At 37.4% G+C, this 15,147-nt stretch overlaps 1 protein-coding gene across 1 annotated transcript in view; it reads right to left on the bottom strand.

The window, feature by feature from the left end:
- LOC128020645 (uncharacterized) overlaps window positions 1-15,147 on the bottom strand; it is a 66,952-nt gene that overhangs the window by 38,653 nt on the left and 13,152 nt on the right. Inside the window, exon 2 of the mRNA XM_052607258.1 lies at window positions 14,741-14,812. The gene's annotated coding sequence lies outside the window, so the exon portion shown is untranslated. The remainder of the gene's footprint in view (window positions 1-14,740; window positions 14,813-15,147) is intronic.

The raw sequence follows: 15,147 nt of genomic DNA, 5'->3' as shown, positions 1-15,147 counted from the left end.
CTTCCATCAGGTATAGTGTTACCATGAAAGCTTCCATGTGCGCCTCAGGGAGACAGACACATTCCTTGGTGTATCTATAACATTTCAAATAACCCTCAGTCCAATTTCTGACTGTTTATTTTACTAAAATGGTAGCGTTCCTCCACCTAAAGCGGCTATTATCTAAATCAACGGTGCTGCTATGCCATGACTAGAACCACATGGAAATCTCTGAAAGAAACTAAACTAAAACAATTCATCAAGTTTGTCTAATCTTAGCGAAGAATTTGACTATGGTTTAAGTTCATAAGAGTACTTTATTTCAATTTAGCCAAATTTTACCATATTTAAATCTTTTCTCCCATTTACAGCATTCTCTACTGTGGGAATTTTCCTTAAGCAGAACAGGTGTGGTCACATTTACCTGCGCTCACTGGTATCCAGTCATTTCAATAGGAATCCATGTGATTAGAAGTTTTGCATGCAAAGCTTAAAAGTTTCCCATGTGGATTTCACATGCAGATGTTCATGTTGGTAAGAAAACTGTTTAGTTGGAAAGTGATTTCTGTGTGAACAGTGTTTCATACATCATGGTATTTACAATACCTTTATTGCCCTCGAAATTGTGCTGAAATGTGACTGCACACTAAGTTTTCTCTGTCAAAAAAAGCATTTTTCTTAGGGATTCATGAGACTGTATTGGTAATCAGCTAATACTGGATATATAAATGCAGTCTATTTAATACTGGATATTTGATTGCACATTCCTCCATTCTTACATATATATTGCCTTTGCAATCAACTAATGCTCAACTTAAGTCAATCTTTGAAAACTCTAATGAAATAATAACATTTAGTTTAGCAAATCTTACTATACTTCTATATGAGGCTCATAAAGGTGTTATGTATGACACATAGTGGGACAATGTGTGTGCGCGTTTTCGGCAGGCTCAGCAAACACACTCTAGTGGAACCCCACAGTCAGGACGTCTCCTCTCTAACGTACACACACCGCAGATATGCAGACAGATCGCTCTGTGCTCTCGCTCCCAGTCTCTCTGGAGGTGTACAGAAAGGCCCTGGCCGGCCCCAGCGCTCTGCCCTGGCCATCTGGAGTACATTAGGGCTGGGGGGATATTGGATCCCACTGCTGTGGCCGGCTGGATGGGTGGCCCAGGCCCAGTGCAGCCCTTTTCAGCAGCCCAGCATGATTGATAGGAGGCCTCACTTGCTGACTCCTGCCGCAGTCACCACACACTGTGACCAGAACACACACGCTACTACAAGCACGTGTACATCAAACTGTGGCACACTCACGCCTGAGGAGATCGGTATGAGCAGACACACTATAATGGGTGGTACTGTATAAAGTTTTGTACCAGCTGATTATATAACAGCTCTTCATAACACCAGACCTGGACTGCGAAGCACAACAGATGTCGTCAATAAAACATGAAAGTTCACCACACACAATAAATCAGAGTACTGCCTACAAAACTAAGGATTAACCTGACAAATTGGCAACAATGTGAGCTGCAGTGCATTTATATTCTGCTTATACCGCTTGGCTATACTCAGAAAAGCAAATCATCTCTCTGAAAGAGAACAATAATTAGGAATGATCAACAAAAGTTACAAAAGATCAACGCAATAAAAATGTTCCAAATTTGGTAGATTAATTAATTCTATTTGTTAACCCCTCCATTAATAATTTAGTTGTTAAATATAACTATAATGATATAACTATAAAGATAACGATAAAGATATAGATCTAAAAATCATTAAAGAATAGCAGAGTTCACACCACAAGTATAACGATAAAGGCACAGAGAAACGATAATGTTGGAATTACTTACAGAACTATTTATTTTTCTAGCTAATGAATGATAAAAAATCTGACAGCCAATCAGAATCAATCCTGCTGTGTCGAGCTCGAGAGTTTAAAGCAGCAGATTTGCTTGTGCTTAAAACAGATGATATCGTTTGCTGGTGTGGACGCTAATATCGTTAACTTTATAGTTATCATTCTTAGTGTGAATGGACCTTAAGTCTATGTTTTAGCACTTTAAAAATTTACATTTAAAAAAAACTGAATAACATTATGAAAACAAAAATGTAAATGTTACAAGTTTAGTCAGTGTTTTAAGAAAAAGGGTAATGTTACAAGAATAATGTGAAATAATAAAAAATGTTAAGTAATTGAAGTTAAAATAAAATTAATGTTATGCGAATAAAGCAACAAAAAAACATTATTGTGATAAAACGTGATTATCACAATAGAAACAGGCGGCATTATTTTATTTTAAATACAAATATATTCCCATAAAAGGCCTGAGATTATAAATATAGCCTACCATAAAAGTTTCTTCAAGTGCTCCAAAAATATTGCAAGAACTATTTCTAAAAGCAAGTGAAAGAAAACTAATCTTCGCCCACATAGTTGGCTAATAAATTGTCTTACGTCTGAGATGCATACCTGCACGTTGTACACCTCAGGTTAATCCCTAGCTCATAAAAGAAGAGAGGAAGAAAATTAGTGAACGTGGCAGAGACTAGGAAATTGTTAAAAAAAGAAAGAAATAGGCGACATTTCGAGTAAATGGCATCCAAAACCCACTCCAATTATCTTTGGCAGCCATGCCAGGGAGGCTGACTTAATTAAAGTGAGTGGAAAAGGAAGGGGGGAGAAAGGAGAGAGAGAGGGGAGAAGTGATTGAGGGGGCAGAAGAGTGCGTATCAGCGCCAAACACAAAGCCGAGCACCACCGCCGTCCACCACTCTTTTTCTTTTCAATTTCACTTCAAAGGACCAAAGCAAGAAAGCATAAAAACGGGAGAGCGAGACGTTTTTAAGCAATATAATTGCACTATTCATATCCAGTGTTTTTATCGTCATTCAGATAGGACAAAAATACATAAAAAGAGAATAAAAAAATGATTTTACTCGCTGCTAAATCCCCAATAATCCTCTTGTGCTTCTCCAAGTCTGCCTTCGACGTTGACCTTTTCGCAGGAATCCTGTTGCCATGGAAACTCTTGCTGCACTCTCCCCGAACACACATCATTCTGTCCATATTTCTGTCATCGCTCTGACAGGAAATGGTTGTTTAAGCGCAAATGTAGCTTGTTTTGCCACCTAAACTCTTTGCTAATCACATTAGAGACTTAACCACGTACGTTTTGCGTACGTTATTAACAGTGCATGCTAACTCGCATGTGACGTTTACAATATCTAAACAAGTTCAATAGCACTCAAATTAATATTAATGCACAAACTTCTGCTGTCAATCTGATGGTAGCTGAACTTTTTGATGCCTGGTCGACCCAGCTAGAGTGATACAGCGTACAGTAACTCTCTTTAGCTCATCAACACTTCATCAGCTCCTCGTGTAAATGAAATCTTGAGTATGAAATATATAGACAATGCCAAACAGGAGGCAGCTGGTCGCTGAGGGCCGTCCAGAAGGACTGTGGGTGGCAGATTTATAAATTCAGCTATAATGTGTGACTTCAAAAATAAACTGCTTTTAACAGAGGACAATGGCTGTTTCATAACTGCAAGATGATGTGAGATGCTGTGATTTTAAAGCAAGTTTTCAATGCTGTGAAGGTGGTATAGAAAACTGTATATTTCAAAATAAAAAATATATACATTTTATTGGTCTTGTGAATGTATTTTATATTACTACAGGATATACTACACCACAATGTACTTTACAACAAAATTCAGTAACATTAGATTAGGGAACACACATTCACGTATTAATGAAGAGACTTCCCTCAATAAACTCCTAATTTGCTGCTTATTGATAGTAAGTAAGATGGTTGTAGTAGTAGTTATGTTAAAGGGGGGGTGAAATGCTATTTCATGCATACTGAGTTTTTTACACTGTTAAAGAGTTGGATTCCCATGCTAAACATGGACAAAGTTGTAAAAATTAAGTTGTACATTTGAATGAGTATTTTTGTTTCCAAATTCTCTTTCCGGTTTGTCACAAGTTTCGGAAAGTTTTTTTTGAGTATGGCTCTGTGTGACGTTAGATGGAGCGGAATTTCCTTATATGGGTCCTAGGGCACTTCTGTCGCAAGAGCGCGCGCTCCCGTATTGCGAGGCTGAGCACAGACATTTCACTGATCAGAGCGATTCACTGATCAGAGCGAGAGCGTCGCGAAAAGTCACAAAAGAAGTGTGTTTTTGGTTGCCAGGGCAAGACAACCCTGCACAGATTACCAAAAAAAAACAGCATTAAGGGACCAGTGGATGGAGTTTGTTTTTACAGAACATCAACGGAGTTGTGCAAGTGTTTTTGTTTGTTCCCTTCATTTCGAAGATGCTTGTTTTACAAACAAGGCCCAGTTTGACGACGGATTTGCTTATCGTTTATTTCTTAAGGATGATGCAATCCCAACGAAAAAGGGTCACGATCATGTGTTGGAACCACAGGTGGTGAGTAAAACTGCTTAAAATATCTCTGCCTCCTTGTTAGTGCGTCCGCCTCCCATGCCAGAGACCCGGGGTTCGAGCCCCGCTCGGAGCGAGTCGTTGCTGCTGCTGCTCTCGTTCAGTTTCAGCCTCGGGATCTGATTCTGGATCATAAATAAACGGCTGAATCTGACTGTTAGCCATGGTTTGTTTTGGAAGATGGTTTTTCCCTCACGGTAATGTCACAGCTTCCACATGCTCTCAACGCAAAAGCCTACTGGCGCTCGTGATTCTTTAGCTCCGCCCACACGTCACGCCTCCAGCCAGTCGTGTTTTTCCGGGAAAAATCGGTACAGACTATCTTTCTCTTATGAATATAATAAAACTAAAGACTTTTTGGATTTATGAAGGATGCAGTACTACTCTATAGGTACTCAAGATTAACAGGATATTGAGTGAAAACGAGCATTTCACCCCCCCTTTAAGGTGATGGGTAGGGTTAAGAGATCTAGAACATGGTCATGCAGAATATGGCTCTGTGTGTTATTATGTGTGTTAAAATAACTAATAAACAGCCAATATGCTAGTAATATACATGCTAATATGCAACTAGTAGTAAATAGTGGACCCTAATCTACAGTGTTTCTCAAATTTCCATTCAAAGACAAAAGCAGTTGTAGATACGTACTTCATTGTCTGACTGATACTGATGAGGGGATAAGAATAACAAATTCTACACTATTATATATATATATCATTTTAAATGAATGTATTCATCACATTACAATGTACAGTATGAAAAAATAATATTCATTTTGAAACTGGATAAATATTACATTTTGTATGCAAGCAAAGTAAATTTTACATAAATTTCAATGCATTAGAAGATGGAAATATTATTGTAAAAAGGGGGAAATCAGCATCCATAATTAAATAACATCAAATAAAAGAATAATCATAATAATAAATAAACAAATAAATAAAAAACACTGCACAGTGCTATTCCAGTATATGTAGTACCTGATTATACTTTTTTGTGTGTGCAAAAGTGCCAAATCTGTTTGCCCCACTGTATTTATCAAAATGAGCATTGCCTGTTTGGATACCCGTTTAATATATTTAATATCATTGTGGATGCTGCAGGATGATTATTATTATTTTTTTTTTTTTAATGAAGCTTCAGATTTAAAATGATGTTTGCAGGCTGAGCGCTGAAAGATGCTGTATGGGCCAGACAGCTATGGGCCGGAGCTGGAGCCAGGAGATAAGACCAGCTCCAGCCGCTTGCTTTAGGGGACAGTGAAAGAACTGGTAACTTGACAACCACTATTCTGTTTGGCTGAGATCATTTTGGTCTATTTCTCCCTTCTCTTTCTCAGACCAGACCAGTTTTTTCAGTCTAACTTCCGACGTTTAACCCCTTCTGTGTCTCAATTTCTTTTCACTTCTACTTCCTGTATTCTCATGATTTTTTCTATTGAAGGTTTTACATGTGTATATATATATATATATATATACACACACATATACATATACTGAAATTATATAACATTATATTATATAACAAGGTAACTATGTTTTTCTTTTCTTTAACTTTAATGCCAATACTACTGAAGGTTCACGGTTGCTTTCTCGACCCCTCTTGCTCTCTCATTTCACCCTCTCTCTTCACCTCGTCTCTGTCTCCATCCCTCACCCTCTTCCTTTGCTCCTTTTTCCCTCCCTTGGTGTAAAACATTCCGGTGTGTTGAGCTCAGAGCACAGCGTTCGGCTCTCAGAGGCAGGATTGTTCTGGCCACACAGGCCCAAAGCCCGTTGCCACGGATACCGCCATACCACAGATCTGACCCTGGAGAATTGAGCTGCTCACCCTCAGCAGGAGCCACTGGCAGCTGCAACACAGCTGTTAGCACCGGGACAGGGTTACTTTCTTCCTCTCTCTGACTCCTCTCGCTTTCTCATTTCTTTATCAATATTCATTATATATATATATATATATATATATATATATATATATATATATATGTATATATATATATATATATATATATATATATATATATATATATATATATATACATACACACACACACACACACATATACACACTACTGTTCAGAAGTTTGGGATGAGAATTTTATGCTCATCAAGACTGCATTTAATAGATAAAAAAAAAGGGAAAAAAACATTATATTGTGAAATATTATTACTATGTGAAATAAAGTTTTTCTATTTTAATATGCATTAAATTGAATTTATTCCTGTGGTGCAAAGCTGAACTTACTCCAGTCTTCGGTGTCACATGATCCTTCAGAAATTATTCTAATATGCTGATTTATTATCAGTGCTGGAAACTGTTTTCCTGCTTATTTTTTTGGAACCTGTGATACTTTTTTTCAGGATTCTTTGATGAATAAACAGTTAAAAAGAAGAGCATTTATTTAAAATATAAATATTTTCTAATGATATACACTACAGTTCAAAAGTTTGGAGTCAGTAAATTTGTATTCTTTCTTTCTTATTTTGAAAGAAATTAAAAATTTAATTCAGCAGGGTGTTAAATTGGTAAGAAGCGATAGAAAAGATTTATATTGTTAGAAAAGATTTATATAATGAACAAATGCTGTTCTTTTTTTAACTTTTCATTCATCAAAGAATCATGAAAAAAAGTACTGCAGTTTCCAAAAAGATATTTGGCAGCACAACTGTTGCCAACATTGATAATTCTAATAATAAATCAGCATTTTAGAATGATCTGAAGGATCATGTGACATAAGACTAGAGCAATGGCTGATGGAAATTCAGCTTTGCATCACAGAAATAAATTATATTTTAAAGTATATTAAAATACAAACCATCATTTTATATTGTAATAACATTTTGCAAGATTACTGTTTGTTTTTGATCAAATAAATGCAGCCTTGATGAGCATTAGAGACTTTTAATTCAAACTTTTAATCATTTTAACAATTTGGAACACAAAAGGAGATATTTATAGTATCCAAGCTACTCACTTATTCATATAATGAAAGTGAATACTGATTTAATGTTAATCTTTGTTTTAAAACTTTATAGTTCATAAACATTTCATTTTGTGTTTCATGGAAGAAATTGAAGTTAAACAGAATGAGAAAATGATGAACTTATATTTTGCTGTGAATTACCCCACTAATGTCTGTATGTCCCATTTATGCGTTTATACAAAGACCACATTGCAACGACTGCTAGATCTTGCAGGTTTGCATTGCACAACATCAGAAAGATCAGGGCCTTTCTAACGGAGCATGCAGCAACTTCTTGTCCAGGCCCTTGACATTTCTAGGCTGGACTACCACAATGCTCTTCTGGCAGGACTTCCATCAAGCACAATCAAACCTCTACAAATGATTCAGAAAGCAGCAGCATGACTGGCCTTCAACAAGCCCAAATGTTACACCTCTCTTTATCTCCTTGCACTGGCTATCAGTTGCAGCTCCCATCAAGTTCAAGACATTGATGCTTGCATATAGAACAGCCACAAGCTCAGCAGCTGCCTACTTCTACTCACTACTACAAATCTACATCCCCTCAAAAAGTCTGAGATCTGCTAGTGAGCGACGCCTTGTGGTACCTTCACAGAGAGGCTCAAAATCACTTTCCAGAACATTCTCGTCCACCATTCCCGGCTGGTGGAATGATCTTTCAGCCCCTATATGGAATGCTGAATCCCTGGGAATATTCAAAACTCATCTCTTTCAATGCTACTTGACTTCATCCTAATGATTTTTTTTTTTTTAAGATGGATAAAAGCGTCTAAAAAATGACTAAATTTAAATGTATTTAGTACTGATTATAGAATATAATTTTAACAATCTAAAGCTACCTTGTTTGGGAATTTCACTGATCTGTAAAGTTCAAAAATAAAATAAAATGTGTCAATATATTCTAAGATCCATGCATATTATAGCCTAACATCCACAAGTTGTGATTATTAGAAATCTTTTTTTTTTTTTTTTTTTTTTTTTACCACTGAATATTTTATTTCATTTTGAAAACATGTCATATCAGCCTCTTTCATTCACTCACTGACTTGCTTCTTCACCAAATTCTCACATTCACTCATGCACTTTCCTGGAAAAATTCCCTGGCAAACTATTTCGAAAAACCAGAGCAGTGACTCAAATCTCCCTTCCACATCAATCACAAACGTCCCACGGTTGTTCACTCTATCCATAGCATGATCCATTAAACCGTCGTTATCCAACATTCAAATCAAAACAGATGTTCCCCTCTAAAATCTAAAATTACAGCAAATAAATAAAGAAACAAAAACAGAGACCTATTTTTCACATTTCCAGAGCCTATCCGATGTCATATTATGGTTAGATGTTATGGCTGGAAGCTATGCCTTTTATCTAATCAGGGCATAGATTTTCCTCTCTTTTCCACCTCAGAGATAACCCGATTACACGGTAACACTGTCTCTGAATCAGTTTAGCAGCGACCCTGTGGTTGAGCACACAGATCTGTATGCAGCAGTGACAGGTAAAGCTAAGATGCTGCTAAACTTACATGGAATATAAAAAGAATTATATGCCCGACAAGGCAGAGGTCTCACCAATATAAAACATATTTTTTTACCTTTATGGGGTCCCTGATTAAATGAAATTTAGTATAATGCATGTCTACATGCTCAAAAAAAAAAAAAAAAACCTACACAGATTTTGTCCAACCATATCTCTCTAGTAAGAGAATGTACTGCCCACAATATCATTAAAATCAAATAGCAAGTATCATATTCATGGCTGTGACTTTTCAATTATAAAATGACAATCCTGTCAATATGTCCTGCCAAACTTCCGGTTTCAGTTAAAAAAAAAAACAAAAAAACATATGTATTCGTCAAGCCATGTGATCTTGAATGTATTTTGGTAACAAAATAAAAAGAAAGATTCCACTTACATAAATTATATGGTGCACACAAATTAAATAAACCTAACTGCAAAAATAAGAGTTTATATATCATTTTAATTAACTAAAGGGGTATATTTTAAATAAAACCTAGAACATGACAATAAAAAATGAAGCCAAAAAAGTAAGTGTGCACAGCTAGTGTTCAGAAAGTTAGAAGAGCATCTGTTCTCAGTAAACATGCTGTAGAGCCAAACCCTGAAAACACTAACAGAGCAGTGCGTTTGTTTGAAGCAGAACAGCATGACAAAAGACAGTTAAATCAGCCACTAAGGAACTGCTATCTATGTCAGGTTGTTTCTATTAGTATTAGCACTCCAAAAAGACTTTCTGTCTCTCTCTTACAGACACGGATATAAATCAGCTGAAATGAGAGAGATAAACAAGGTTTAAAACTAAAACACACTTGAGTGTTTTATGGGTTCGTTTTAAATGAACATTAAATCTTTCCTCTGACGTTGATTTGAAGAGCTGTTTAACATCTATATGACATCCATTCAGACGTGATGGTGTTTTGCATCTTTCATCATATCTAAACAATCTACACGAGACACAAAACTGCTGCTATGAAAAACTAACAACTGAGATCTGGGAAATGTGTTTTTTTCTCTCTCTCTCTTCAGATTACTGTCAAGCAAATGCTCTTTTCAGCTAGGAGTGATGCACACTTTAAAGTTATCTAAGAAATCTGTGTAATCAGTTTGACACGCACAGATTATCACAAAATCTTCAATCTGATTCTGTCTCTTTCATCTGTTCAAGCATGCACATTACGTTGAATTTTAATGCGTTTATATGTGCATCTATCAGTTACATGCACGTGGGTGTTTGCTTAGAGTGCGTGTGTTTTTGCATGTGTCTGCGCGTTCGAGAAAGAGACAGATCCAAGCATTTGTATGTGTGTCTGTATTTCTAACAGTAAAACAGTAGGGTTGCGCATTCCTGTCCGACATAACTTAAGACAAGCAGACACTGAAGAAAACGCCTATAAAACTCTCTCAGCCTCTTCTCCTCCATCTGTTTTGTTTTCCTTCCATCTCTCCTTTTTGATGAGCTGGGTCTTCAGTCCCCCCAATAAAATCCCATTAGCTCTTAATGAAGTCGAGCTCGCTGCCTCGCGCCTTCACCTCATTTAGCACAATTGTCTGGCAGCCATTAGCACGGAGGCAATTACAGCCGAACGGCGAGAGTAATTGGAAATGCCGACAGGGACCCCAAGAAAACGGGAATAAATAAAAAAAAAATATTCAACCTAATAAGCCTCCATTGGGTTGGTGGGGGCTGCTAGGCTAAATCAACATAATGCTAATCGAGGCTGATGAGGAACAGACTCGGGGTGAAGGACAGGGGTGGTGGAGAAGATGATGATGATGATGATGATGATGAGGTTGAGACTGTTATAGAAAGAGCGAAAGGAATCATACTAATCAACTGCTCAGTGACACAAGGTACTGTACTGTTAATGCCATAGTAAACCAACGCTATACAGAAAAAAATATCAATATCTACTATTAAAAGACAACAAGAAATCAAAATGGACCACATTTTAATAGGGCCCGAATGTACACAATTTATCATAAAAAAACTAATAGATAAAATAAAGTGCTGCCTTCCCAGAAATAGCAAAGTTAAATGTTATGCAAATGCTTATTTTGCTGCAATAATAATAATGAATTAACAACATTAATAATAATAAATAATTCACATAACTTTTCACCAATACATTTCCATTTCCCACAATATTTTACTAATAAAGAACAATTACTAACTGATTAAATATTTAACATCCAAGCATAGCTAGAAAAATAATTATATATTGATTCTAATAACGTCCATGGCTATTTAATGAATTTTAATTTTTTATGAATTATAATGCCAAAGATTATAATGCCTTTTCCAGGAACTGAAATTACAATTCTAAAATTCGATAATATTTTTTTTTTCATGACGATGGAAACCTGGATAAATCCTTTTTAGTATTCGAATCTGCTGAAATTAAATGTTTTCTATGATTTGAAGTCAACTGACAGGTTGATTTAGCCAAGAACACATTTAAAGGCAATATGGAACTCTAATGTGCCATAAATAATGTAGGTGGGACTTTGATTATGAAAACATTAAACTATAATATTATTATTTAGAATAAGTTTTGTCTCAGCCTTGACTATTTCCGCAGCAAACTGATTGCAGACATGGAGAAAATGAATTTTAAAGAAAAAATTATTAAGACTACAATAAAAAAAAAAATTCTCTTTTGATTAACGTGCTCCGATGCATTGTGCATGACTTGTTTTGATTTCATGTTTAAAATAGAGCTTACTGGAAATAACATAATTCAGTCTACATCTAATAAATGGTAACATTCCATGCAAAGGACACTTTGTCAAGTCTGTCTTTGAATAATGAACAGTCACACGGTGATCTAGGTGTTGTGTGTGGCCTGCTGGTGCCAGAAGCCAGGACATCTCCCTTGACTACTCACCCTACTTACTCACATCAAACTGGGAGACTGGTGGCAGAAACCTGATCAGAGGGGGCAAAAACAGAGGGCACCTTTCACAAGAACTGGGCAGACTGCCCAACAGTCCACAGGAGGGGGCAAAGAATAGGGTCTGGCTGGAATGGTGTGTGTCTTTGATGTGTGTGTGAAGGCGTCTTGGCACTAACTTTCCAGAGTCTGCACGGGAAACAGAAGGTCGTGTCCCACAATAGACTCCCATGGGGCATCCACAATACCAGCTCAATGACCGCAGTCAACAATACTCTCAAGGCCTTTTATTCACAGAGTTCAATGGACCAGACACACCCAGTGGCGCTTTCCTACACAAAACAAGATCCTGGCACACACACTCACACACATACATATTCATACAACCTTGTATTAATGACAATATTGCTTCTATAAAAGAGCCTTTCAGTTCAGGCTCTGTCTAGAATCACCACAGCGTTGGGGACAACGCATTCAAACTTGGCCATAAAAGTTAGCAATAATTTAAAGTAATACATTTGGATAACTTAATTCATAAATAAAATAAATAGCATATTAATACAATGAAATAGTACATAATAGTATTTTGTAAAACTATACACAATATAATGCAATGCTCACTCTATAAAGGATTCATTTAAATGACTCCAAGTGAATCGGTTTATTTAAAGTTAGTTGTGGTTTGTAGTTTGTATTTAAAATATTGTACTTTTAGTGCAGTGTTAGTTTGTTTTTAAATGAATTTTCTACGTTAACCATTTCGTTTAAAAGAATCAGACTTCAAAGATTCATTTTAGTTGAGTGGGAAATCAAAAAGCACCGTTTTACCAGTACTTGTTGGAAAAAGTTAATAAAAAAGCAAATCGGTTTTCAAGGTAGCTGAGCTTGTGTTTTGCTACTACAAAGTTAATAGCATTGCGATATTTATTTGTTTGCTCCCCAACACTCCACCCGTTTAAAATTTGACAAAGTACATTAAGTTAATTCACTTGATCTTAGCTGTAATATGAAACCTGAGGAACTAGTACTGATCATTTGAGAAGGTAAAAAATGAGGTGAGAAGACATTAAGCAAATCATGATGAGTGAAGCACAGGGCTGCTACCGCAAAAAATGAAAAGATGCAGGCTCCTTCCATTTCTCTTGAGCTGTGCTTTCGCTCCAAAAATGTTTATTTGTCTAAAAAGATCTACAAACAATCACTTCACTCGACAGGAGAGAGAGCTTTCCAGTCAGGAGGAGATTTAATTAGGGAAATCTCATTAGGTTTAACAAAATTAAGCGTAAAACAATCCTCGGCAGGGTTCCGAGTGCGAGAGGGAGAGACAGAAAGGGGGAATTTGGGGATATGAGCGATTAGAATCAGGAGGATATTGAGATAGTCACTTCCATGCTGCTGTGGGGGGAAATGGCTCTAGATACCCAGCTGTTTTCACACTCAATTAAAGAGACTTGCCTGGCTTTTACCCCCTCAGAAAAGCAAAGTGTTAACCCTTCCGCATATTGCCGCTCAGACAAATATGTCCCTCATACTCGCTGTCTCTCACTCATCCACAACCTAATTTCACCCTGAGCCCACGAACCATTAATGACACAATTGTGTTTTCGAACAAATTCTGACTCTATAAGGACATAACAAAAGAGTGCTATTAAAGTGAGGAAACAAACTCTTAAACAACACAGCCGGGGTGATTGCAGGCGAACAGCAAGTGCTGGAAAATTCATTTCAAAATTCACCTTTAAAGGTCGAATTCCGACTAAACCAGCAAGGAATAACTCAACGACTCCAGAAGAGCAATATCACTGCAGAGAAATCAACGGTTTGTATATTCTAGGTGACACTGCGTATTTATCAGCCATCTTCAAAATGTGGAAACAATCTTGGTTTACTTTTCTCACCTTTAAAATGGAAGAAAAGAATCTGGTGACAAGCATGGCTCTGTTCCCAACACCTAAGCCCCTTTCACACTGCCATTCCGGCAAATACACGGGTAAAGTGTTCTGGCAATTGTTCCAGGGTCGCTAGATTTTGCACTTTCACACTGCCAGTGATTACCCGGGATATGTGCGTGCTTTCACACACAACCCGTAAAGATCCCGTAATGACACGTGACATCAGGGCGTGACGTGTAACGTACGAGCCGAAAACGCTAGGCACGTTATACTTTCACTGAAGCAAGCAAACGATCTCTGCGTCAGCGTGGAAAGTGAGGAACTAACTGATCTCTGCTTCATTACAGTTTGCACATATTTTTTTGTCGCGAACGTTGAACTTTCTTCAAAACAGCCGGTAAAAGAGTCACGCGATAACGTGCGTCATCACTTCGACACGGCATTAGATCTGGCTTTTGTTCACAGAGCGCGCGTCCTGGGTTGAACCCGGCAATGTTACTAGGTCCCCGACCCGGGTTCAAAGCCGGAAGCAATCGCGGGACGTGGTTGCTTTCACACAGAAGGCAATATGCCGGGTCCGACATGCAGTTTGAAAGGGGCTCTAGTGAGAGGCCCTGTGTCTGCTGCCTACATAGGCATCTACTAGCATCCTAAAATGAAACTGAGTCTCCTAAATGGTGAACTGAGATTGCAAAATCTCACTCTAAACAAGTGCTGACGCACAAAATAGCATTTTCACTTTAAGTGCTTGGTTTGCAAATAAATTCTATCGAGTCTGTACTTTCCAGTATTACATTAATATTCATTCATTTAATTATATCTAGCTACACAGACAGACAGATAAATAGATAGATTAGACAGACAGATATCACTACATACAACAGCCTTTGCAACAGGTGGATGTCTATGATGACTTAAAATACTGCCTACATAGGCAGCTCACTAGCTTTTATAACAGAGCATGTGTGTGCTTTTGAATGAATATTTAAGTGTTGTTTTAGGAACTTACAGTTTGCTTGTTCTCAGCATCGGAGCATCTGATGTTGGAGTCAGTCTGACAGCACACTGCCCTCCAGACAGTCTACAACACAAGAAGAGAAACCTTCTGAGTATAGTTACATCTAATGGTCTGCACACTAATAGCAAACCTGAGATCATTACTCCAGCGGCATTACAGCGAAACTTGAAATTTTTGAGAATGGGGATCATTTTAGCGACGCTGCGTGATACCAGTGGGCCTGCTGACCCCACAATTTGAAAAGCAATTTGATATTTTGAGTGAAAGTATATGTATGTGGATGTCCTGCTGTTCTGGCTTAATAGAGGCTGTATGTGTGTGTGTGAGCTTGGATAGGTGGGCAAACAAAGATAAAGACAATGGCAGGAATGGCGGACAGTCCCCCACACTTCTGTCTG

The sequence above is a fragment of the Carassius gibelio genome, chromosome A10, assembly GCF_023724105.1.
Source record: "Carassius gibelio isolate Cgi1373 ecotype wild population from Czech Republic chromosome A10, carGib1.2-hapl.c, whole genome shotgun sequence".
Classification (NCBI taxonomy): Eukaryota; Metazoa; Chordata; class Actinopteri; order Cypriniformes; family Cyprinidae; genus Carassius; species Carassius gibelio.
This window is presented reverse-complemented; position numbering and strand designations above follow the sequence as displayed.